Source organism: Eleutherodactylus coqui, chromosome 7 (assembly GCF_035609145.1).
Source record: "Eleutherodactylus coqui strain aEleCoq1 chromosome 7, aEleCoq1.hap1, whole genome shotgun sequence".
Lineage (NCBI taxonomy): Eukaryota > Metazoa > Chordata > Amphibia > Anura > Eleutherodactylidae > Eleutherodactylus > Eleutherodactylus coqui.
Window position 1 is genome coordinate 5893730 of NC_089843.1, and position 25418 is coordinate 5919147.

The 25418-nt window shown below is 47.5% G+C and overlaps 1 protein-coding gene across 3 annotated transcripts in view; it reads left to right on the forward strand.

Annotated features, from left to right (window-relative positions):
• Nucleotides 1-10812, forward strand: part of SFXN5 (sideroflexin 5) — a 425941-nt gene extending 415129 nt beyond the window's left edge. Inside the window, exons 14-15 of one of the 3 annotated variants that reach the window (XR_010785791.1) lie at nucleotides 1-4791; nucleotides 4830-10812. The exon at nucleotides 1-4791 is cut by the window's left edge and continues 111 nt beyond it. The gene's annotated coding sequence lies outside the window, so the exon portion shown is untranslated. The other 2 variants (XR_010785792.1, XM_066572844.1) reach the window with 2 other exon arrangements.
• Nucleotides 10813-25418: the final 14606 nt, after the last annotated feature.

Consider the following 25418-nt stretch of genomic DNA (forward strand, 5'->3'; position numbering starts at 1 on the left):
AAGAGAAGTCGCCCTGCCCCCCTTCCATCACCTACCACCGAGCAACGAACAGACAAACTCTCCCTCGTTCCCGACAGCTGCCGAAAATTAACACATTTACAGAACTATCAACTCTCCGAGGTAGAAGAGTTACCAGATTCACCGTTGCTAAGGGGGACAAGAAATAGCACAATAACGCCGCACCAACAATTCGTATAACACCAATAGATGACAAAAAATCTCATCTGATCACAATCACTGCATGAAAAAGGAATGATTCATTTAATCAGCCTGCGAAACATGATCCAGAGCGGTGTCGTTAACACCAAGACTGATGTCACATGACACAATTGTCACCTCTTGGTGATGTCACTAGAACTAGCCTGGTGTCTCACACTGATCCTGACATCACACAACTAGAACACAATAACCTTCTATTGTCACAGTGTAGCACCGTGTGATATTACACCTCGGTAAGACGCGGCTTGGTGTCACATCATGTAGGACCTAATGAAGTCTTATCTGCCTTAGTTGTTGAGCTCCACGTGGCTCTTACTGACGGTACATGGAGTGTCATCTGTAGAGTGTAGGATTAGGTTCATTGTGATACACGATGAAATCTTATAATGTCGTGATCGGCATCAGCATAACTCGAATTAATAGAAGAACTTCACCGTAACGTCACTTACTGTAACTTGTGTTTAAGTAGGTAATCACAGGTTAATTTGATACGTGCCAACTGCTAAAGACAGTTTGGACTGGAACAATAACATGGGGTCTTATGGTGCCCATACACATCAGGTGCAAGTTGGCTAAACCACTGATTTCATCAGAACTGGCCAACTCTCTTGTTTATGGGTGTGTCCAGGCTCTCCCCTGATAGTTGAAATCTGAGGAGAGAAGGATCAAGCATATTGGCTTCCAGTGTGCCCAATCCTTGACATAAGCAATTGCTAGAGCTGCCTGGAAACGGCTGAAGCTGGCCATACAGTTCAGACAGTGATCGGCCAAGATGTGGTCAATCATTCATCCATAGGTTTATTTCTATGAACGATCCCACCAGTAAATGTAAAGGGAATTATCCTGGAAAGGGAAGAAACTCAACTACCCTCATTCCTCTGGTGGGCTGGCTCCCTGCTGGTCTTCACTTCTGCATGCACATCCTGGCAGTCATGTGACCACTGTAGTCGGCATATGACTCTTTGCCAGGACATGCATCAGAAGTGATGACGAGTAGGAAAGTGGCTACCAGAGGAACGGGAGCAGCGAAAATAGATGAGTATTGCTCCTTTTTCCTACTCTATTTGAACAGCATAGCAAATGATTGCTGCAGTTTCGGCAGATCATGCCATACACTTGCAAGTGCAGCCATGTTTGGCCAAGATTTTCTGACAGGATAGGCTAGATCTTTGGCAGACTATGGTCTACCACCATCCATCACAAACAACTGTTCACATTACTATTCCAAGGAATGGTCACCCAAAAAGGCCCAAATCAGCTCAATGGCGAACCATTATCACATATGTATGGCCAGCTTTATTCCCTTCTCCCCATTAATAGCAAACGCTAAACGTGAATTGTATGGGGAAACGGGGAGAATAGCTGCTATTTCAAGGTGCCCATTCAACATTAGAGGAAAATTAGTCTAACCTGTCTACTTTGGCAAGATCTAATGACTCACGTGTCCTGACTCTTCACCATTTGTAGATGTCAGGGAAAACGAGGAGGGACATGCTGGCTTTCAGCGTGAGCTACTTCTTGCTTCCAGAGGCCGTATGAATGTGTAAACTTGAGGAGAAGGTCCTCACACTTGAACTTCCTGAAGGCCTTGCCCTTTTTATACCTTAATCCTAGACTGGTGGAGTTGGAAGGGACCTTCGGGGTCATCAGGTCCAACCCCCTGCTCAGTGCAGAATCACTAAATCATCCCAGACTTAGGAGGGGAAGGATTTGTGAAGATGGTTGTATGAGTCAACATCCAATTTTAAGGGTAGGGACCTTCTAGGTGACACTAATTGAGCATCTTTTGGCCACGTGAAGTGCACCCTGATAACCCTATTGAGGTGAATGGCCCTCAAGCTTGGACCCCAGTTTTCAGATCCTTGTCCTCTTTGTATCTTTGATTTTGTGGAGTTTAAGAAGATGGTTTTGTGAGTCAGCATCATATTTTAAGGGTAGGGTCTTTCAGTCTGCATGAAGTGCACTCTGAGATCTCTGGAGATCTTTATTTCAAGTCTTCTTACATAGATGAATAACATTGGTGGGAATACACATTGTAGTGCTATATTGCATGGGATATGGGGTCTTGGTGGACCTCTTCTTCTGCACATGTATCATCCTGGCCTCCTCGCTGCTGGCTGTAGTTGAAAAAGGCAAAAAAATCTAAGAGAAGCTCCAGCTTATAAACGTTTGTTGCCTGATACACTTATCTCATCTCTATTAATATACCTCATCAGACTAGATCTCATATGTTGGAGGTCGTCATACTTAACCAGGTTTGATTCTTATTATTACATGTCTCCAGAATGGGTCTTGCCATATCTTGCTTGACTAGATCCTACCTGGCTGGATTACTGCCTCTCACTTTGGCAAGTCTTTGCATCTCACTGATTAGATCGCTGCTCATCTAGATGGTCGTACTACACTCCACGAGATCTCTCCTGATTTTTTTATGTTCTAGATTTCCTCCTATTACATTGAAATCTCCTCACATATTATATCCTCCTTCATATTGTACCCCCAAAACCAGAGGATTACTTTAACCAATAAGAACCTGTTTGATGGGACAGAGTGGGGGATTGTGTTGGGCCCCGGGGCAAAGTGGGGGATTGTGTTGGGTCCCGGGACATAGTGGGGTATTGTGTTGGGCCCTGGGACAGAGTGGGGGATTGTGTTGGGCCCCGGGACAGAGTGGGGGATTGTGTTGGGCCCCACTCTGTCCTGTCAAACAGTTTCTTATTAGTTAAAGCAACCCTCGGGTTTTGGGACAAAATTCTGTTCCAGGACTGGAGGGGGGATATTACCTGCAGTTGTTCTTATCTTTCATTCCATTGATCTACCGGTTCAAAGTCCTATTTTCCACCATCCAAGATGGCCAACACAAGCTTCAGGCTACCTAATCCCCACAGTGCATTGGTATCTGTTCTCTGATTGCTCATGCAATCAGTGCTGGCCAATCAGAGAGCAGTGCACAGTCTGCACTGCTCTGTGATTGGCAGAAGCCATCTTAGACGGCCCCAACAAAACAGGACCTAGAACTTGCAGATTAGAGGGACAGCAAAAAAAGTCAACTGTAAATAATATACCCCACCCCTCTGCCCTGGATTTTGGTCCCAAAACTGTAGGGTCACTTTAAATGTGGAAATACATATTCCTAAAGGTGGAAATCTCTTTTCTCTCTCTTGACCTCTGCACCCACATGTACGCTCACTTTGGCTGGGTAGAGGGGAATAAGCTGTTGCAGGAAGCCTCTGGCATTGCCTTATGTCCCCGAGGAGAAATGGAATGAGCATGTTGAAATGCAACTGTCTGATTCTTCTTGTTCCTATATCTGCCCTCGAGGGAGAGTCAGGACACCACCGTCCACATTAGAAGGTTGGTCAATCTCTCTGGATCCGTCCGCTTCAGCCAACATAAATGTGCATGGCCCGCTGTCATGTCCTTGAGTCAATGGGCTGACCTCATAGCTTCACAACTGTGGCCCTACTGACTCTGTCGCAGGTTTTCTTTTTTTTCCCATTCTCTCCCACCTCATTCCTCTATACTGAGTCCCTTTAGATTTGGTGCTTTGAATCTGTCAAGTAGGCGGTCTTGTCTACTCACTGTCAATGGACGATGTCAGATCTGTGAGCAGTGATGACCACTTACTTGACTGGAAGCCAAATCAAATGGGATTCTTTACAAGCCATCAGAGGTAAGTAGAGAGAAAAGAATAGTCAGTGGAACTGCACTTGCACAACTATACAGTCGTCCGGCAGTCGCACGGGCATAGGAGGACCTCTTTGAGGAATATATATTTTTTAGCTTTGCAGATACTTGGAATGTAAGAGATTTCATTCTAAAATGTGGTCATCAGTGGACAAGAGTCATAAAGTCTTCTGAAATAAACCCTTATGCTACTAATGTACGTTCTAATGAAAATCATAACCTAACTAATGAGGTGCACACTTAGATGGTTTCTTCTGCAATTGTCTTTATATCACATTTTTGTATGCTGTCATCGCTCCTCTGCCAGAATTAAGTTGGGTTGAGGGGGTCATCACTCCCCTACCGGTAGTAAATTGGGTTGAGGGGGTCATCACTCCTCTAATGGTAGTAAGTTGAGTTGAGGGGTCATCGCTCCCCTACCAGTAGTAAGTTGGGTTTAGGGGTCATCACTCCTCTACCGGTAGTAAGTTGGGTTGAGGGGTCATCACTCCCCTACCGGTAGTAAGTTGGGTTGAGGGGTCATCACTCCCCTACCGGTAGTAAGTTGGGTTGAGGGGTCATCACTCCTCTACCGGTAGTAAGTTGGGTTGAGGGGTCATCACTCCCCTACCAGTAGTAAGTTGGGTTGAGGGGTCATCGCTCCTCTACCGGTAGTAAGTTGAGTTGAGGGGTCATCACTCCTCTACTGGTAGTAAGTTGGGTTGAGGGAGTCATCGCTCCTCTACCGGTAGTAAGTTGCGTTGAGGGGTCATTGCTCCTCTACCGTTAGAAGGTTGGGTTAAGGGGTCATCGCTCCTCTACCGGTAGTAAGTTAGGTTGAGGGGTCATCACTCCTCTACCGGTAGTAAGTTGGGTTGAGGGTCATCGCTCCTCTAGCGGTAGAAGGTTGGGTTGAGGGGTCATCGCTCCTCTAGCGGTAGAAGGTTGGGTTGAGGGGGTCATCACTCCTCTACCGGTAGTAAGTTGGGTTGAGGGGTCATCACTTTTCTACCGGTAGTAAGTTGGGTTGAGGGGTCATCACTTTTCTACCGGTAGTAGGTTGGGTTGAGGGGTCATCGCTCCTCTACCGGTAGAAGGTTGGGTTGAGGGGTCATCCCTCCTCTTCTGGTAGTAAGTTTGGTTAAGGGGAATTTTTGATGAAAACTGCTATATTTCTCATGATGCAGCGTGAGAACAATTGACTTGTAGTGGCCTTTTCTTCTGTGCTGGTTTCATCAGTATAACAGGAAAATTGATTTTAACTGTCTTACAATTATGTGTTAATTATGGTAATTAAGATACAGAACTCAATGAATAAACTGTGAATCTAATGCTCATAGAACAGCAAGGTAGACTGCTAATATACTGAAAAGTCCAGTTATCAGAAGATTATGTTCGGCGATCCCGTGCATGAGAACAGATGGGCTCACATACATGTAAACAGATGGGCAATCAAGTACATGAGAATATTTGAGCAGTTCTGCACATATGAACCGGTGGGCAATCCCATATATGTGAACAGGTGGGCAATCCCATATATGTGAACAGGTGGGCAATCCCATATATGTGAACAGGTGGGCAGTCCCGTATATGTGAACTGGCGGGCAGTCCCATATATGTTAACCAGTGGGCAGTCCCATATATGTGAACAGGTGGGCAGTCCCATACGTAAGAACATTTGGACAGTCCTGCAGAGGTGAATAGGTGGGAAATCCCGTATACATGAACACCTGCTTAATCCTGAACAGGTGGGCATTGCCGTACATGTGAAAATGCGTGGGTAATACCGACATGTAAACAGGTGGGAAATCCCAAATACGTAAACCCTTCGATAATCTTAAACTGGTGGGCAGTCCCGTACATGTGAACAGTTGAGCAATCCCATATATATGAATAAGTGGGCAATCCCATACATGAGAGCAGGTGGGCAATCCCGCACAGGTGGGCAGTGCCATACAAGAGAACATTTGGGCTGTGCTGCACATGTGAGCAGGTGGGATATCCCATACAAGTGAAGATTAGGAAATTCCAGACATGACAACAGTTGGGCAGTCCCATATGTGTGAGCAGGTGGGAAATCCCATACATGAGAACCTCTGAGCAGTCCTGTACATGTGGGCAGGTGGGCAATGCTGTAGCTGAGAATAGTTGGGAGACTCCTGCTCATAAGAACAGTTGGGCAGTCCCATATAGGTGGGTATCTGATATATGAGAGCAGTTGCCCATACACAGGTATCTGTACACATTAGGTGAATTTCAGCCCAAACCATCACCTTTTCACAGGACTAGCTAACAGCTAATGTTTACGGGGATGTTCCAACTCTTCCCCCAATGGCATATGTCAGGAGAAAGAAGGATCAGGCATGCTGGATTTCAGTATACCCCATCCTTTGTTCTGTTGGGAGAACATTAAGAATACATGAACACTTGACTGGTTTGATCCCGCTTGTGTATGAAGAGATCGGGAGGAATGACTATCAGCCAATCTAAGGTGTATTGCCAACTTTTGGCTGGGGCATATGGCCAACGGAGATACAATACCTGTAGGTAGCAAGCAACAACACACAATATTTTGTCCTAATGACCTGTCAACATGAACGGGGCGTCGTGCCCTACTGTTACAGAAGTCCAGCCTTACTTTAATCCATCCCAGTAGGGGTGCCATAGCATAGTCGTGCTGTCCCAACATCCCAGGACCTTAAGATGGGAAGATCACAATGAGATCGGGTTGTGCTAGAGGGTCTATACCCTGTAGAGCCAGAGAGGTCATAGGAGAAGTAATTGGTTCCCAAAAGACGATCTGGACGATCAGCATCCACAGCTTTGTGCACGTTCCATTAATTGCTAATTAATTATTCTGCCCTGTGTAATGAGGCAGGAGAGTCTGAAAACAAGAGCCCTCCACCTACTCCACCACTGATTGCAGGATAGGGAATTGAGTGTAGCTGATAATGACATTACACCCGCGCTATATAATTAGAGAACAGGCCCATGAACCACATGTAATTGATTCTTAGTGCATTAATTAATGGAAAACATGCAGGATAGGGCAAGTGATATGTGATTATGATAATACAAGGTCATGTTACACCATACAGCAGAGCAACCGCATCCTCAGGGAGCTTAGAAGGATCTACAGGACAATGGCCTTGGCTGGTTTCAGTCCACTGCTCAGTTGGACATGTCGGCTCTCACAACTTTAATGGTTAACTCCACCTAAAAGTGGGAAAATCCCCTAAAATATTAGGATTCCTCTGTCTTTATCTAGGATCATACCCTCCTAATCTCATTCGCTGGCTCCGTCCTGCAGTCGGTTAGAACACTGTCCAACAACTCCACCACTGCCGGTAGTGAAATGACTGCACCTATTTCTGGTTAAGCAATCACTATGGCTGGTTCCTGGGCATCGGGAGTGTCCAACCAGTAACTGTTGAATGCAGCGATCCGATGTTCAGAGCTGGCTAGAAAGACGCTGCATGCAACATTTTTCCATCCAGCACAGCGAGGCATCCGCATCAAAATTGATACATCGGATGCCTTGAACTGTTCCATACTTCTGGCACCAGATTCCCTCGTGCATTTCACTATAGTGCCAGAGGAAAAAGAAGCCCGATGGGTAGTTATGTGGGAGCCTGACTGCACCCATAACCAGTACCTCTAATTTACATGTACTCTCAGTCATTGCCAGTCTCCACCATTGAGCCAAGGGTCTCCAAACTTCTGAGGTTGCTGACCAGTGAGGGACCATGTTACACCGGATAATATTGCATCTGGTCCCATCTGTTTATTTCCCTACATTCTCTATCATTTCTTGATGATCTTGTAGACCAGATAACAGGTCGGGATTTAGATGAGCTGCTGAAAACTATAAGAGGACTAAGGACCACGGTCTAGATGCCTCTAACGAAGATAATGCTACTGGGGGTCTTAAAGTAGAAGCTTTAGCTTGACCCTAAATGCACTAATCATGGCAGACATTTTCAACTAAGAGCAAAATTTTAAGCTTGTGACTTTAGATCGTATTTCAAAATGGCGGCTTCTGCCGGGAGCAGGAATGGATATTCTCCAATGGTGGGAGTACAACGTGTATGCAGAACATTATTCTGCTAGCGAATAGTAGCCTTGTGGTGGTTTCAGATTTAAACCCATGGGGATGACTTGAGCTAGCAGTCTATGTATTGTCTATCCCTACATTAATATCCAGACGTAGAGTTCAGTCTGCAGCCTACGTGAGACCAACAGGGTATGAAAGCATCACCAGGATGGGCTGAGCAATAACCAAATACCCCTGACAGCCGCTGCCATTTGTGGCCTTGTGATGGAGGAAGCTACGCTGAACAATGACAATATCCATTCTTTTACATCCCTCACTACGCGTTTTGGGATTATGCTGATTGTCCTCCTTCTGGCATCATGGAAGGGCGCCCCCTGCCTCTTCTTTGTGTGGTGCCTGTTGGACGCACAACCCCCCAGACGCGTTGACGTTCAGCTGAGCGTTCTTTTGTCAGTTTCTGTTGCTACCCTACCAAACGCATGGTGTTCTTCTTTAGGGAAGGACTTCTGTATGAACCTCCTAGGACTTGCCATGTTTAGCCAGAGTTGGGACTTTTAGGGCGTTAACCACTTTGCCCATTTGTAGGATAAAAAAGTTCAAAAGAAGGAACATTTGGTAAGGAAGCTTTGCTCTTCCCCATTGGCCCTGGGAGAAGCTGTTGGGTGGGTCTACTTTAAAGGTCCTGGGAGGCGGTTTGGTCTGAATCCCCCCTCCTCCTACTTGTATGGGATAAGGCTTCACTGGCGACTGAACACATCACAGGGAAGGTGGAGCAGGTGGGCAGGAAGGAACCTCTTATGTACCAGCAGTTTATAATAGACGGCAGTGTGCCGTTACTTCGGCCATAATCTTACATTTTCACCCTACTGTTACCGCTTAAGGCCGGGTTCGTACCGTCGCTGTACGTTCCGTTCCAGGAGCCGAATAACTGAAAAACAGCCCCATTCACTTCTGGCTCCCATCAGGCCCTGCGGTATTATATGCGGTCTCTTCTGTGGGAGGAGCCTGCAGCGCCTTACACATAAATAATATGACAACCATTGATACTCGCGCCATATGTATTAAACCTCTTGCGCTACAATTCTTACGTGAAATATTCACAATTTGGTTGTAAGTACCAAAATTGTGACTTTCTGGTAGTTTAGCCCCCCCACTGTTAACCCCTGCAGGACCACAATACGCCTTTCTACTGACCTCACTTCTAGGCTGTAAACCTGTCCACACATCCACATCTTTGTACGGTGGTGTCTCGGCTGACAGCCAGGATCCTGCTCTAACCCCCAGATCTGGCAGTCTCACTCTTACATGCCGCATGGAAGTGGATGACAGTAATATATCCAGATCATCCCACAATAACACAGCAGTTGTGGCTCTTGCAATGCAACCATGAAAATTGCTTAGTCTTTATGGTCAGCCATGAAGGGGTTAAAAAAAAGGTAGGCTGGCTTAGCCTTAGGGGGCGTGGCCACACATGGTCCATCAGATTCACTATCGTATATTCGTAAATTATGGCTACACCTCGTACATTCCAGGCTCACATGCACTGACAGGGTTAATACGGCAGCTTCAGCGCTATTTATACCGCTGCCTAGAATGTTTGGGTTCACCCCATTGTATGTTTGGGTTGGCCTAAAGCCCTGCATGCTCCACCCATCTGGGGCGCAGGGCCATGAGGGTAATCTTTCTGGACTTTTCCTAGCATTTTCACAATGAAGCAGGAGCGGCCGTCTTGTTGACTGTATGAATATTTATCGCCAAGCAGCTTGTCAATTAGCCAGAAACTCACGACATTACAAAAATGGTCTTTAAAGGAGTTGTCCATTTGTACACCATTGCTGGTCTGTCTGCAGGAAAGCCCATCAATAGTAGATCATCAAGGGTCTCCCCATCTGGGATTCCCGCCGATCAGCTGTTTACTGGGCAAATGCACTTGTGCACTGAGCTGAATTTTGGAGGAAGCAGACAGCTCCGTTCCAACTGCAGTGGCCAAGCTTGTTATTGCAGGCATTGAAATGAATGAGAACTTGTCCTGCAATACCAATCCTGGCCACTGCAGTGGAAATGGCGCTGTCTACCTCCTACAGAAATCAGCTCAGGACACAAGAACACCAACCCAACAAACACCCGATCAGCAAACTCCCATCGATCTGCTATTGATGACCTATCCTAACAACAGGTCATCCATAGTTTACAACTTTAAACTGAGACATTCTGCTCTGATTCATTTCTTAGTGTATCTTTACTGCAAACTCTGCTTTTCTTGTACAGAGCAACTTATCTCCTCCATAGAAAAAGCATGAAATGTTAAAATAATGGCAACCACCACTAGGGGCAGTGTAGTTCTCAGCTCCTGACTCCCCCTAGTGGTGCAACATGCTATTATTTTGAGCTCTGAATCAGAAAAGCGGAGCTCCGACTGCTCTGAAGATCTGGGAGCAGAACTAAGTACAAGAAGAGATGTGGCTGGTGTAGAGCCCATTTACAGGAGTGCGCCTCATCGGCATGGTCTGTGCGCAGGAAGTCGCCATTAGTGCGTTAAGTCGTTTTAATACCAAAATGTAACAAATCCGTCCAACTAATCGTCGTACCAAAAATGTCGTTTTAGAGCAGAGTGACGAATATAAGAGCTAATATATTACAGAGATCTAGATATCTGGGATCTGTATGAAGGAACCGATATCACGCCGTCGCCGCCGTGTCAGTTTGGCGTCTATTACAGCCGGCGACTGCACGCACCTTAGAATCTACTTGTGTGGCCGGCAAATCGTTATGTCTTCCAATCGATAAGCACATATACCTCTCAGATGTAAAGCAACTTTTTATCTTTCACTAATGTAACACTGAAATATATCGAATAAACTAACGCGCATTAACCGCCCGCGGCTCGTCTGATTGGTGTCCGCCGCACCCCCAAACATCCCCCTCCGCATCCGGAGACTCATCCCTGCTGCAGCGGCTTCCTCTATTCCTTGTCTTTCATGTTGATATTGTGATTATTTCTTATACTTTATTCTTCTGCTTGGGGTGAAGACTCCACAAGAAGTCTGTGCAGCCCAGAGGGGCCTCCTCTGTACATACTGCGGCATACACCAACATGCCGAAAGTCATGGGACAGGAGCTAACATTGTGCACTACCCTTCTTATCCGGTGAAGTGCAGAAACTCAACAAGGCATTGATTCCACAAGTGGATGGAAGACGTCTGGATGGCCCCACAGCTCCGGGATATCTGTAGGTGCGGGATCTTGGGGGTAAATGGACCTTTCCACCACATCCCATAAATGTTCAAAAAGTCGGGTGAATGTGCAGCCGCACCAATCATAGGAACTCTCCAGAATGCTCCTCCAACCAGTTCTGGACAAAGTTGGCGAGACGGCACGGAGCATTATACTGCTGGAATATCCATTATTAGGGGGAACATGAAGTCCATGGAAGGCTGAAAATGGTGACCAAGCAGTGAGATGTAGCGGGCATCAGTCAATGACATATTAAGGTGGAGCAGTGGACCAACCCATGCCATGAGAACACCCCCACCAGTATGGAGTCACCACCAGCCTGCACAGGTCCTTGTTGACATATGGGGTCCTTGGCTTCATGGGGTCTGCGCCATACACCAACCCTCCATCAGCCTGAAACAACTCATCGGAGGATGCCACGTTACCAGTCCTCTAGGGTCCAGCTGAGGCGCTGTGTCTAGTGTCATGGTGGTAACAGAGGTGGGTCTTCTACTCCCATGGAAGGTAAAAAAACGACCTGCAGGATATACATGTGGGGCCTCCTGTACTGAATGTTAATGTGATTCCTACTGAAGTCACTTGTCTGTCCGAACAGACGATTCTAGCCAGATGCCACTAAGCACTCATGGAAGCCCGCTGCGCTGTCCACGGAGGGTGGGAACGTCTTCGATGATGTATTCCCAGTACACAGATGATGCCGTTGATCAAGGAATGTTAAATGCATGCACAAATTTGGACATGGAAGGTCCCATCCTTTGGCGCCTACTATCATGCTGCGTTATGATCCGTTGCACATTTCTCCTGCTGTGAATGAATGATGTTTGATTACCCCCCCACACACACACGCACGCACGCACACATACACGCACGCACGCACACACCACACACGAACGTTGTGCTGCAGCCGAAGTTCGGCAACTTATCTGATGCCTAAAGACACGTCGACACGGCAGATTTTTGCCATGGATTTAACATGGAATTGCACAAATTCTGCATCAAATCTGAAGTAAATCCACCATCCAAGTATCCCCTTCATACGCCGCAGTCACTACCTGACATGGATTCCAAAAGTTCAAATTTACAGAAGAAATCCCCAGCGGCAGATCCTGAGGCAATATCTGCATGGGGAAATCTGCCATGTGATCCGAGCGATGGAATGTGAACGGTCTAGGACTCAAGGAGTTCCCACCCGTAAGGCAGTTCTACATGCAACCAGCGCCCCTGTACAAGAGTAGTATACCAGAGTGGGGGGAGAGGTTCCTGGTGACAGTATGTCCCACCCAGGTTGGGAGGGGATGGTAAGGGCTGGTGCAATGCATCAGCGCAGCATAATACACCCAGTGTCAGACGGTTTTGGAGATAGGATGGGCAAGCCTGCTTTCCCACGTAATCGCGACTGGCTTGCAGCTCAGACTCCTCCCAGCTGCTGCTGCCAGTGGAAGCGCGATCTTGCTGATAATAGCTGCATGATCTTGCTGACCTTATCAGCCATGGCTGGGTGCAGGCTTAGTTGCAAGCCAGTAACTGTTATGTGGGAACGCGCCCTAAACATGTTTATTCAGCATCCAGATAATGTAGGCAAGTCCTTTACAATCCATTTTCCAAAGTCCAGTCCTGAAGATGGCGGCTGGAAGTGCTGCTGATCTCCACCTGCATTGTGGATCTTTCCCCTCCTGAAATCAGATCCAGAAATGGCTGTTAGGTACTGGGAGGATCTGTGGCCGGAACCGGTTGTCTAAGGTGACACTTTACATCACGCCATTAGTTGCTCTCTTTTCCTTGAATATACTTCTCTTAAAGGGTTTATCCATTTACTGGAAAACCCCTTTTCAATAGGACCCTCTTTGGGAAAATAATAAAGGAGATATGCTAATGCCTCCACAGCCATTGGGATCGAGTGCTGAAGGCTACTTCGGTCCTGGGGTGGGTTGTGACAGATGACGTCACAGGAAATCACACAACTGCTGCAGCCAATGAGAGGCGGCAGCATTACGTTATTGACCTGTCATCATGGCGTTCAGGATGAGAGTGCTGATGCCAGGAGAATGGGTGATGATGCTGCAGCCTCTCATTGGCTGTAGTAGTCACCTGATTTCCTGTTATATCATCTGTCACAGGAATCACCAGGATCACAGTGATCTGCAGCGCTGGATCCCAGCAGGCATGGAGGGGTAAGTATATCTCCGATTATTATTTTCACGCAGGGGTGCTATTGAGAGGGGGTTGTCCAGTAACTGGAAAAACCCTTTAATCTGAACTTTCTGCAACATTACAGCAACTTAAATAACTTTGGTTCCTCCCACCTGCCCAATGCGAACTCCCTGAAGGGTGGGAGGCTGGAAGGCACTGAGTTACTTGGTTGTATCCTCCTCTAACCTGAACTCTATGCTAGCCACCATGGTCAGGATAAAACATTTCACAAAATATTAAAAACCTTTTTATAGTCCCACCATCCTACACTTATCCAAGAACTGCCAGAATTATTATTTTCTGTAGTAACTGTTCTGGGTCACTACACACATATTCCATGATCTTACAGATTTCCCCCTTACTTGATGTGGATCATGATCCTCCAGCCAATCACAGATCTTCCAAGTTGAGTAAGGAGGCGACCTTTCTGTGAATCTCAAGATCCTGCATTTTCATGTAAAGGTGATTGGTTATCATTAACTCGCTGCATACCTGCCAACATCTGGAGAAGAGGACATTTTTAAGAGGTAAGCTCCACCCCTGAACAGTTTGACCACTCCTCTAAATCCCACCCCTGATCAATGTCAGGCTGTCTCTGTACAAATTGGTGGCTGGTCTACAGTGTATGCCAGTGGACAACCGAATAATGTACACCCTGCAGAAAGTAAAAGCCGAGGGTGATTTATGGGCTCCTACAACCCTTCAGGAAGGTGGCCTACACATTGAATGTACATCAGTGATTGGCCGTATAACCTCCCGTGTATTGCTGGCTCTCCTATCATTCCACCTCTGAGTTCAGGTTGCAGATTTCTCTGACTCGTTAGTCGAGGTAACAAGTAGCCTGCGTTAATTTAATTATGAAAATAACATGCTTACTTTCACAACTGCACGGATTTCTGATTTTGCACAAGGTGGAGGCTGAAGTTGAGCCATCGATGGACCAGGAGCGTTCCCACCCGCAGAGCATTTACAAAAATAAGGGGGTGTACAAACTTATTTACGCCAGGTCTCTGACATTAGAAAGGCGCAAATGTCTGTGCAAGTTCTACTGGCTGAAAAATTGGTGACTTTTGTGCCTTTTGGTGCCTTGATCACCACTTTACTAAAAGCGTCCAGAGCTTAACAAAAGGAGGCGTGGCCTGACTGGCCGGTCACATTTACTATTATTTATGCCAGAAACTGGTGTAAAGTATAGCTGACAGCTACAGCAGCTCGTAGGTGAAGTGCAGATCAAAACATCGGCCAAGTTTATTATAAGGCGATTGATTCTTGATAAACATGCGTACTTGACTCTGTATCTGTCTTCTCTTAGATGCTGGCCTCAGTAGTGACCCCCATAGACCAACGAGCCATTCCACCTCTTTTTGTTACACCATGCCCCTTTAGTAAAGTGGCGAGCAGGACATAAAGTTGGAAATGCTTAGGCTCTGTGAACCCAATGGGACATCTCTGGAGAGTATTGACAATGGCTGTCCACAGACGGCCCCCATCCAACCTTACTAAGGGCAGAAAATCCCCAAATCCAGGGCTGCCAACCTTGTGGCATCATCCCCAAGAAGACTGGAGGCCGGAATCACTGACAGAGGAGCTCCGACTAATACTGAGTACAGGGTGGGCATACATTATGTCACTGTGCAATGAGAGGGGGTTCATTAAAAAGTGAAGACTTTTTAAATGCACCATAGTTGGAAAGTGAAGCAGGTTCGGCTTTCTGTACTTCCTGCTGTCTCCTTTAAGGATAGTCCCAGTAGAGGTTTCTGGCGGCCATTCCCCATACTCTGCTGAATACAATTAAGGTGCATCTTTGGCCGAAGGATGAATGAATCATTCATGGTCATTTCAACGACTATTATTCTATGACTCCGGTTGGCATTGATCCCTATTCTCATTCTCTTACAAGACGATTACCGTTGGGTAGAGCACGGAGGTCTGCGTGGGTCCACCACCCCTGATGTCTGTCACTAAACAACTCCTCAGTCCATAAAGAACCCTTAGGTCTCCTGCTAGATAAGCCGTGGTAGAAACATCTGGCAGCCATTCTCAATCGCTCCAAATACTCCATCTACATTGGAGTGCTACATTGGAGCTACAATTATGATCACGTGTTGTAAGAACTGTGTCATCCATCATTGTATGCTGGATCATTGTATGTAATCCATGTGCAGGCGCTGGCGTGTCCTTCAGCGGAAGCACATGTGTGTTCAGGTATACCACAGCTGTGTTCTTTGGGGAGGGAGATGGTATCAGATCTGGTGGGCGATCGCTTCCCATTGGGAAATTGGTGAGGATTATACAATGAACTTCCTCCTCCCACGCACGGCTTGGGTTTATGTATGTTTCCCACAAATCGCAGAGCTTACTATTTACGGAACGCCGCACACCAGTGGATCTAATCCCGGGGAACGCACATTCCACCCAATTTAATCAGCAGACAATTAATGTCCCAGCAGGGTGCTGGAAGACAGGAAGTAGACAAAGGTGATGCACTGTCCACACCTAAAGGAGCACTCCTGCTTTACCAGCTCTTAACCTGCAGGACATGCTATATCTCAACTATTGAACCCCATAGTGCTTATCAAAGTACCCCTATAAACAGTGAGTGCCAGAGGTGGATAGCTAGATATACAGATTGCATAGATATGCACTGACCGGCCACTTATTAGATCCCCGTCCCTCTGACAATTGCCTCTTCCCTGTACGGTAATTCCCCCCGTGACCCTGGAGTGCGGCATAAAATCACATGACACGTTTTCTGTGGATCAGTTTCAGTGTGAATCCACATTAGATGGAAGATCCAACGATCGGAGTGACTTCCAATGAGGCCGGTCATCGTTGCTGGACTAGCCGGGGGCTCACCAACAACCACGGGGGGGGGGGGGTTCTCATGTAACAGGGTGCAGAGTATACCAAGAATGGCGCAATCAAGGAAAACATCCAGCGGAAGGGGATCCTGCGGACGGAAACAACTCATCACTGAAAGGGGTCGGAGGAGGATGTCAGGAATCGTTCTGACCAACAGGCTGCACAGTCAGCTGAATACAACGCTGGAGCTCCAACTAACGTGTCCGAATGCACAACTCGCCGTTCCTCCGCATGGATGGTATAACAGCGGGCGACCAGTTCCAGCGCCATTGTGTCTGAGAGGAACAGAAAGACTCCAGCGGGCAAAAGAGCGCAAAACTTGTATCACTGAGCAGCTGAGAAACATCTCCTGGTCAGATGGATGCAGAATTCTGTTACTCCCTGCCGATGGGAGGTCAGAATTTGGGGCAAGTGTAGGGGCCCAAAGTCTATATATGTGGCCCCTCTATAACTGTCATACATGTCATGTCTTCATTGTGGATGCTCTGTGCAGATTGTCTTCAGTTATGTGCATTGCACAGCTGCAGCATGTAAGAGGTTAATGTCTGCAAGAGGCTGGGGTATGTCTGGAAAATGTAACAAGTTTGTCTCGTCACGTGATGATTGAATGCAATAAATATGACTGAGAGGTAGGTGGGATCTTCTGTCATCTTCAACGGTTGAGAGTGGAGGGAGAGTGCCGGCCACATGGGAGTACCTTCAACTCTCATGTGGTGAAGGGACAGAAGCAGAGGAGAGATATCCTGAGGTCCCCAATTCCAGGAACCGTCTGTAAGGAGTGAGCGAAGAAAGTAGTCTGCCGTGCAGTGTTTACGCTACAGAATGCAAGTGAGTGTCAGTGGAGTGTTCCCTTCCCCCATCCTCCTCCGGTGTGTCTGTCCAGGAGCGTAGTCATACAGATAGCTGGGCCTGTAGGCCCGGTGTCATCCTGTGTCCTCCTCCCTGACCTTCTCTAACTGTCATTCCTGCACTGGCGTGTGAAGTCCTGTATTATAAGAAGTAAAGTTCCAGTCACGGCCCGTTCCCAGTAATTGAGGTATTTAAGCATAGCAGTGTATGGAATCTATTATTTCTACTATGAAGATCAACGGTGTGAAGGAACGGTGGCATCACGAGTGACAACTTCTACAGCCCACTACACATCCCTATACAGGTAACCACTGTCCCAGCATTGCCTGGAAGAGGCCTAGCGGTGCCTTGGTGGAGGTTGCATGCTTCCCTCCAGGGAGAAGTCTGGTAGAGCCACCATGACAAGTGCCATCTCTACTCTGCCAGCTCCTCAGCGTGGGCCTTGTGCATTGGTCGCTGTGGGACACCACATGAGCAGCATGAATCGCTGACCTCTTTCTGTCAGCTGGTCAGAACATGTCAGCCGTCTAGTCTGCAGCAACTACAAGAAGCTTCCTGTCCGCAGAGGGCCGGTATTGCTGCAGAACTATTTCATCACCGAGGGGACTTCTTGGGATCAGCGGATGGACCAGGCATGACGGCAGCGGCAGCCTCATCTGCGTCCAGCCTACTCACATCTGTCGGTGGATCTAACTTCGTCGTTGCTAGTGTCTCGTTGGAGAAGCAAACCTATAGGCCCACATAGTGATCCTCAAACAAGTCTTTACCGAGAACTTTAACAGCAAACAGCTTAAGTGTCTGGCCTCAAGATGGCAGCTATGACAAGTGGCGACTAGGTATCTTTGCTCAGCGGTCTTTGGAAGTGATACTGGTGGAATATGATAACTTGATTTACCGCAATGCGCTAAATTTCAATTTACTGTCTGCTACATTTGTAGAAGCTCTGTGGGGTTGAGGGGTCCAAAATATATAAACTATGTTCTAGGAGGGATTCCCGGGTGACCACAGTGTCTCCCCAGACCATTCGCAGCTACAGAACCGCTAAACCAGCTGTACAATGTGAGAAGCCCAGCAAACAGCCCTTCATGTCTCAGCTTCCTGCACCCTTGTAAGTGGATATCAGCGGATAGAAGAAAGTTTTCTGGTTTTGTGCAGTATTTGGCTTACGACCTCTTTCTACAGAAGAGTTAATCGTGCTTGTTTTCGCCCCGCGCTGCGCTGTTTGCTGTCAGCAGATCCACTAACACATTTCAAACCTCAGGAGAGAAAAAAAAGGATTATCACTTGTAAGTCCTCACCTGTAGAGAGTCGTCTTCTGCGGCCTCCAAGCGCGAACAGAGGAGACGAGTTGCTCTGAGATCAAATTACTTCACATCCCTCGTCTTCTGGTCTTGACACCAATTACTCCCCTCTGTAGCGCCTGCCCATGGCCTGCTGGATCCATCTCCTCAGCTGCGGGACAGGTGTCATCCCAAAGGGTCTTCTAACGAGCTGTGTAACGAACAAGGCCAACAGTGCTACATGAACAAACAATTACCTGCGCCAGCAGCCGCGCACCTGGGGATGGAGGCTGCAGGAAGACGGGCGCGGGTCAGACGTTCAGTGCATACAGCTATGCCGCTAATAGCCCAGGCTACCAGCTACTCCCACAGCGGACCTGGGCAATCTGTGGGGTGAAAATGGGGGACAAATTGGCCTCACTTGCCTTTGTCACTACACCTCCAAGTCTGGATAGAGGGCATGACGACTGTTTACCCCCTTTTACAAATCTCTGACCTCATACGCTCGTAAGAGGGCTTAAGCCTGCTACTTGTTGGGGGTTAATGTGTTTTTACTGTAACTGTGCCTTCAGGAGGAGGCAAGGAGTAAAGGAGCTGGCAGCAGCGAGAATGTAGCCGAAGTTAAGGTACCTTTACATGGGACGGTTGTGGAGCATTTAAGCGCCTAGCAGCCAGTCCACTATTGTTCATGTGCTTTACACCGGAGCGATAGTTGGCACTGACAAAGAATTTATCCTGGTAGACCCTGGAGGGACAAAACCTCAGTCCTTCAAACAGCGCCCCCCAGTGCCAGAGCAGCAAGTCAGAGGCGCATTGCACGGTGTTATCGAGCCACTATGAGGTCACACGGGAAAGCTGCATCAGCTCCTTCATTTCCCCTCCTGCCTGGGATAACCCGTGTCAATGAATCTAACCCATCCAGTAGGGAAAGGACATTGCAGCGCCCCATGTTAATGAGACTACAAACTTGTTACTTGTTTTGCTGCTTACAAATAAAGCTGTTCCTGTGTCCCAGCTGTAGTGACCCTGAAGGTCCTACAGGTTAGCAGGTCCTAGGGACTGCGAGCCTTTATGGGGACATAGGAGGCACCCTTTGGGGAAAAAACCCTGTTTTCCCTGTCAATAGGGTTAAACAAGATCTGGCTAGCAACAATGCCCTTTGTGATTGGCTGCCTGCAGCTAATTTTTGGGTTGATCAGCCCCTCCTCATGGTAGGATTTATGTAGGGGAAACTGGCCAGCTGACTTAGAGAAGAGAAACTACTAGAGCCCCAGGGATTAGTGGAGTGGGAGGAGTCAGCAGAGCCCGGGCATTGGTGGAGTGGGAGGAGTCAGCAGAGCCCGGGCATTGGTGGAGTGGGAGGAGTCAGCAGAGCCCGGGCATTGGTGGAGTGGGAGGAGTCAGCAGAGCTCAGGCATTGGTGGAGTGGGAGGAGTCAGCAGAGCCTGGGCATTGGTGGTGTAGTGGCCCTGCGGGTCCTACAGAACAATAGCAGCACACTTGTCCTGTCACACCTGTCTGCATGCCGTCCATGGATGTAGAAGGTGACATCTGTGGGAGAGACCCTGTGTCTCCCCTTCTTCCTCTAGAACACTGATGTCAGCTGGTCTTTCATTAGCTGACAGTCAGGTTTAATTTCACTGGTGCAGAGCCCCAAGGGCGGGAAACAAACATGCAAGTCCCTATGCAAAAGTGGGAGGAGTCCAGAAAGTGTGAGAAGGAAAAAGGTGATAAAAGGGAGTGACAGTAAGGGAGTGACAGACTCAGCCAGGTGTGAGTAAGGGGAGGTTGCAGTTCAGTTGTCGGAAAGGAGGAGTCAGTTCACAATGTTTTTCACCCAAGGTAGAGTGAGGTGAACAACCCACTCCCTGGGCACCGCAGTGGAGGAAAAGAAGAACCTTCCTGAGGTCCATCTTCCACAAAAAGTGAGTTATAGCTACCCGGGGAAATCAAAGCCAGGATTAGCATTGCAGCCACTTGTCCCTCTGCTTCATAAATCCTTCAGTCAAACCTCACTCAATTATTCATCTAAATCCACTAGTGGGGAGATTGTCTACATAGCAATCTTCAGGAAAAGAAGTGAGAGAGTGTTGAAGTCAGAGTATCTTCGTTTCAATACTGCCGTATCTTCTTGTACTCATTCCAAATGCGTGTTACAGAGAACTGTGTTCTTAATTTGTTACTGCAGACTTTAAACTTAGTAAATCTGCACTCGCTCAGATTACTAAACTGCTACCGGACTCGTCTCCATTATTTCTGCGGCATATCATCCCGAGGGTCCAGTTAGAGTGTTGGCATCACGTGACAAGGACTAGACATTCGGCCATATGGACATTAGGTTCATTGGGGCGTTACAACCCCCAAATCTTGGCATCCTACGAACAGGATAGATCCTTCTGTGCCTTACAATTGTAAAATCAAGATGTCAATTGTTGGAAATAACCCCGCTGACAACCAGCAAGCCATCGATGACCCTGCAGATGTTGCTTCACCAGTTATTGTGCCTGCAGAATCAGCTGCTAGCACCTCTAGTTTTGCGCCGCTAACCATGCCCTATTGCCTAGGAGCACCATAGCTACCCAAGTACTGTGGCGAGCGCCACATTTTTAGAGAATTTAAGGGGAAAATGGGAGCAGTGCTCCGTCTGTACTCATTAGCCATGGAACAGAAAGTAGAAATTCTCATAGGCCAGCTAGAAGGTCCCGCTGCCATAGAAGTTAAGACATGGCCATGTGAGTACAAAAAGACGGTGGAGGACATTATGGACAGGCTGCAGGCTATCTGTGATAAACATACGATGTCGGAGATAAAGAAACGCTTCTTTATTAAAAGACAGAGAGTTGGGGAGACTCTGAGAGAATATGCACTGTCTCTGCAGGAGGACATGAAGGCCACAGTAAGGGACGACCCTAAGGAGGCCGCTGGTACAGACCAGGCTCTTAGGGAACAGTTTATTGAAGGCTCATTAACGAAGACTCTCAGGAGCTGAAGATGCTGTCGCTGCAGCACCCCGATAGTACATTTCTACAGTTCAAAGAACTGGCCATTGCTATTCTGGGTACAGAGCCCCAGACCGCTGAGGGGGAGGAGCCACAGACCGCTGAGGGGGAGGAGCCTCAGACCGCTGAGGGGGAGGAGTCTAAGATGGGGATGAATGTGTTGAGTGATGTGAGCTTGCCCCACCCCCATCAGTGTACCGTATATTGACAAGCGGAACAATCTAGCGTTGATATGTCTGCTCCACTGTTAAAGATGCAGAAACAGATGACAGAGCTGACTCGCAGTGTTGCCGCACTATGCCAGAAAGTCGGCAAGCTAGAAAGCCCACGTCCAATACTCCAGCCATTACTGCCCAAGCTCTGGTTACCAGATAGCCGGAGGCTATTCACGCCCCCTGTGGCCATTTTGTGCATTGCCACCAACACGGACATGATATCCATACATGCTACCATTTAAACGGGCAACCCCTGGGCAGAAGGACCACACCCCGGGAGGACAGATAATAGATCCACAGGTGGCAAAGGGTATTTCTAAATATGTAGACCCCGTCCAGAAGTGATATTATATATAGACATTATGCCCCTGCCTGCGCTCATTGATACAGGGTCACAAGTCACCACTAACTGCAAGCGTGACTTTGAGAAGCACTGGTCCCCAGAAGTTCTCAGCTGTCCGCCTAAACAGTTAATTAATGTTGCGGCGAGCAACGGCTTACCTGTATTTATAGTGGGGTATTGGGAACTGACTGTTATAGCTGGGAAGGCAGAGCTACACCAGCAAGGGATAGTGGTGGTAGATGTGCCCAACAAGAATGCACCAATTATCATGTTGGGCATGAATATACTAAAGAACTATCATGCAAAGATGTTGGAAGCGCTGCAGAGTAATGTGCCCGCAGCGTCCCAGGCCCAGCGAGCTGTACTAAAAACCTCTATAAAAAGCCCTATCAGCTCAGCAGTGGTTTGCCAACCTGCAGCGCCATGTGGGAAACGCCCGCATGAAGGACATCAGACCGTTTTCTGTCCAGCCAGAGTCTGGATTTGTCTTCTGGTGCCAGACATGTCCAGGGTTACATGGCCGTGCCTATGAGGCAATAGTAGAGCCCATCCCGATAGATGGTCACCCATATCTACTGGCTGCCCAGACCACGTCTGGTTAAACAAAGAACACCGTGTCGGAAAATTAGACATCTGTTGGGAACTCACCCCCTATACAGTAATCACAGACATATCCCCAGAAAAAGGACTCTACCACATAGCCTATCCTGATGGAAAGATCCAAGTTGTCCACCATAACTGCCTTAAAATTTGCCTTGCCCAACCTGCCGCACCTACAGATTCAGAAGCAGAAGAAGAGGAAATCATCAAATCTACTCCCCAATCAGTACAAGAATGTCCATCTCCATTCAGCCTGGAATCCCAATTGCTCTGGTACTTGAATCCATTCTCACATCTAGTATACCAAGCACCATCGCCCACTTCTGTAGAAGCATCACCATCTCCTTCAGTTCCATCCTCACCATCAAGTTCTTCCACTTCCTCCAATTCATCCAATTCTACACCAGCTTCTCCAATATCATTGCCCACTCTCAGAAGAAGATTGCCAACATTGCCCACAGCTCTAAGAAGATCCACCAGGTCCACACGTGGCCAACCACCACCAAGATTTCTGGAATAGACATTCTACAAGCTTCATTTATCAATCCTATAGATTCAGAAAATACCTTTATTTATTGCAACATTTACCGCAACCAAGCTCCGTTGCCCTAAGAGACTACTCAGAGTGTCCTACAGTTCCAAGTTTATAAGTTATAGCAACATTTAAGACATGTGCCTCAAGAGACTGCGTGAAGTTTGCTACCAGTTTTGCTGCTTATTGTTTATGCTCACATTTCTTCTACCCTCTTTCCAGAGATGCTAATATTAGTGCACCGCACCATCACATTGTGGACTTATTAGGTTTCCCATAGACTTGTGTACATCCCAGCAGCTGTTAGGCCATCAACACAAGGTTTGCCAAGAATCAAGCTGTTGTTGTTGCATGTTTTCTTTCAGAACGTACATGCCAAGTTTTGCACAGGACTCCAAAGTAATGTTGTGCCATGCTTGTTGGCTAACCTCAAACTCCCTTTCTTACAGGTTGTCTACATACAGTACATTTCCCTTATGTCCTTATTGCATTGAATGTTTATGCATTTTCTTTGTACCTTTGGGGAGAAGAGCTATGAAAGTGCACCATAGCAAGTTGGGAGTTAGGATTCCGTCCTAACCCAACCAAACTGAAAATCTATGTACTGTCACACATACCTGGTAGGCACACCATTCCATCCCTCACAGCTCAGTACAGCTGAGGGGGGCTGTGTTTTTAAATAAGGGGAGCTGTAGTGGCCCAGCGGGTCTTACAGAACACTAGCAGCACACTTGTCCTGTCACACTTGTCTGCATGCCATCCATGGATGGAAAAGGTGATGTCTGTGGGAGAGACCCTGTGTCTCCACTTCTTCCTTAAGCCTAGAGCTTAACACTGATGTCAGCTGGTCTCTCATTGGCTGACAGTCAGGTTTAATTTCACTGGTGAAGGGCCCTAAGGGCGGGAAACAAACATACAAGTCCCTATGCAGGAGGAGGAGTCCAGAAAGTGTGAGAAGGAAAGAGGTGATAAAAGGGAGGGACAGTGAGGGAGTGACAGACTCAGCCAGGTGTGAGTAAGGGGAGGTTGCAGTTCAGTTGTCAGAGAGGAGGAGTCAGTTCAGCACATTTTTCACCCAAGGTAGAGTGAGGTGAACAACCCACTCCCTGGGTACCCTGCAGCGGAGTAAAAGAAGAACTTTCCTGAGGTCTATCTTTATCAAAAAGTGAGTTATAGCTACCCGGGGAAGTCAAAGCCAGGATTAGCATTGCAGCTACTTGTCCCTCTGCTTCATAAATCCTTCAGTCAAACCTCACTCAATTATTCATCTAAATCCACTAGTGGGGAGATTGTCTACATAGAAATCTTCAGGAAAAGAAGTGAGAGAGCGTTGAAGTTAGAGTATCTTCACTTCAATACTGCCGTATCTTCTTGTTGTACTCATTCCAAATACGTGTTACAGAGAACTGTGTCCTTAATGTGTTACTGCAGACTTTAAAGTTAGTAAATCTGCACTCGCTCAGATTACTAAACTGCTACCAGACTCGTCTCTATTATTTCTGCGGCATATCATCCCGAGGGTCCAATTAGAGTGTTGGCATCACGTGACAAGGACTAGGCATTCGGCCATACGGACATTAAGTTCATTGGGGCATTACAGTAGAGTGGGAGGAGTCAGCAGAACCCCAGGCATTGGTGGAGTGGGAGGATTCAGCAGAAGCCCAAGCATTGGTGGAGAGGGAGGAGTCAGCAGAAGCTTGGGCATTGGTGGAGTGGGAGGAGTCAGCAGAAGCCCCAGAGATGGAGTTGGTGGGGGAAGAGAAGTGAGTAGAGCGAGCAGAAAAGTGAAGAGAGAAGCAAGTGCTGGAGAGTGCAGCAGCCCGTAGCTGGGAGAGGACAGTGTCCTGGGCAGGAGAGGACTCTATTTTAACCCTGCCAGGAGGCACCTGAGTCAGGCCAGATTCTCATGTAAGATGGAAGGAAACCAGACCCCGTAACCATAAGTTGGAGATGTCCATACACAGTCAGGAGTTAGTTACCCCTCAGGAGAGCCGGCACCATACCCCATATCTCCCACAGAGGCGTTCAGCACACCAAGTTAACTTACTCCTTACAGTGCTAGTCTCAACTAGGAGAATAACCCCAGAGTCCAGCAAGTGTCCTACTCAGTCTTGCAAGCTAATCTTATCCTACAGTGAGTGTAGAGAAGGTCGTTTTCCAATGTGATGGGTGAATACTTTGTGAACTTTACCAGGTGCTGAACAAGAAGGTGTGCATTGTACTAGTTCAACGAGCCTAAAGGCTCAGTTAGAAACAACTATTATCGCTCAGAACTTGCTCTAAAGCTATCTTTTGAGTGATAATTGTTGTGTGCCTTTACACGGCAAGAGGATCGCTCAAAATTCGCTCAAACAGCAATTTGAGGGACAATTTTG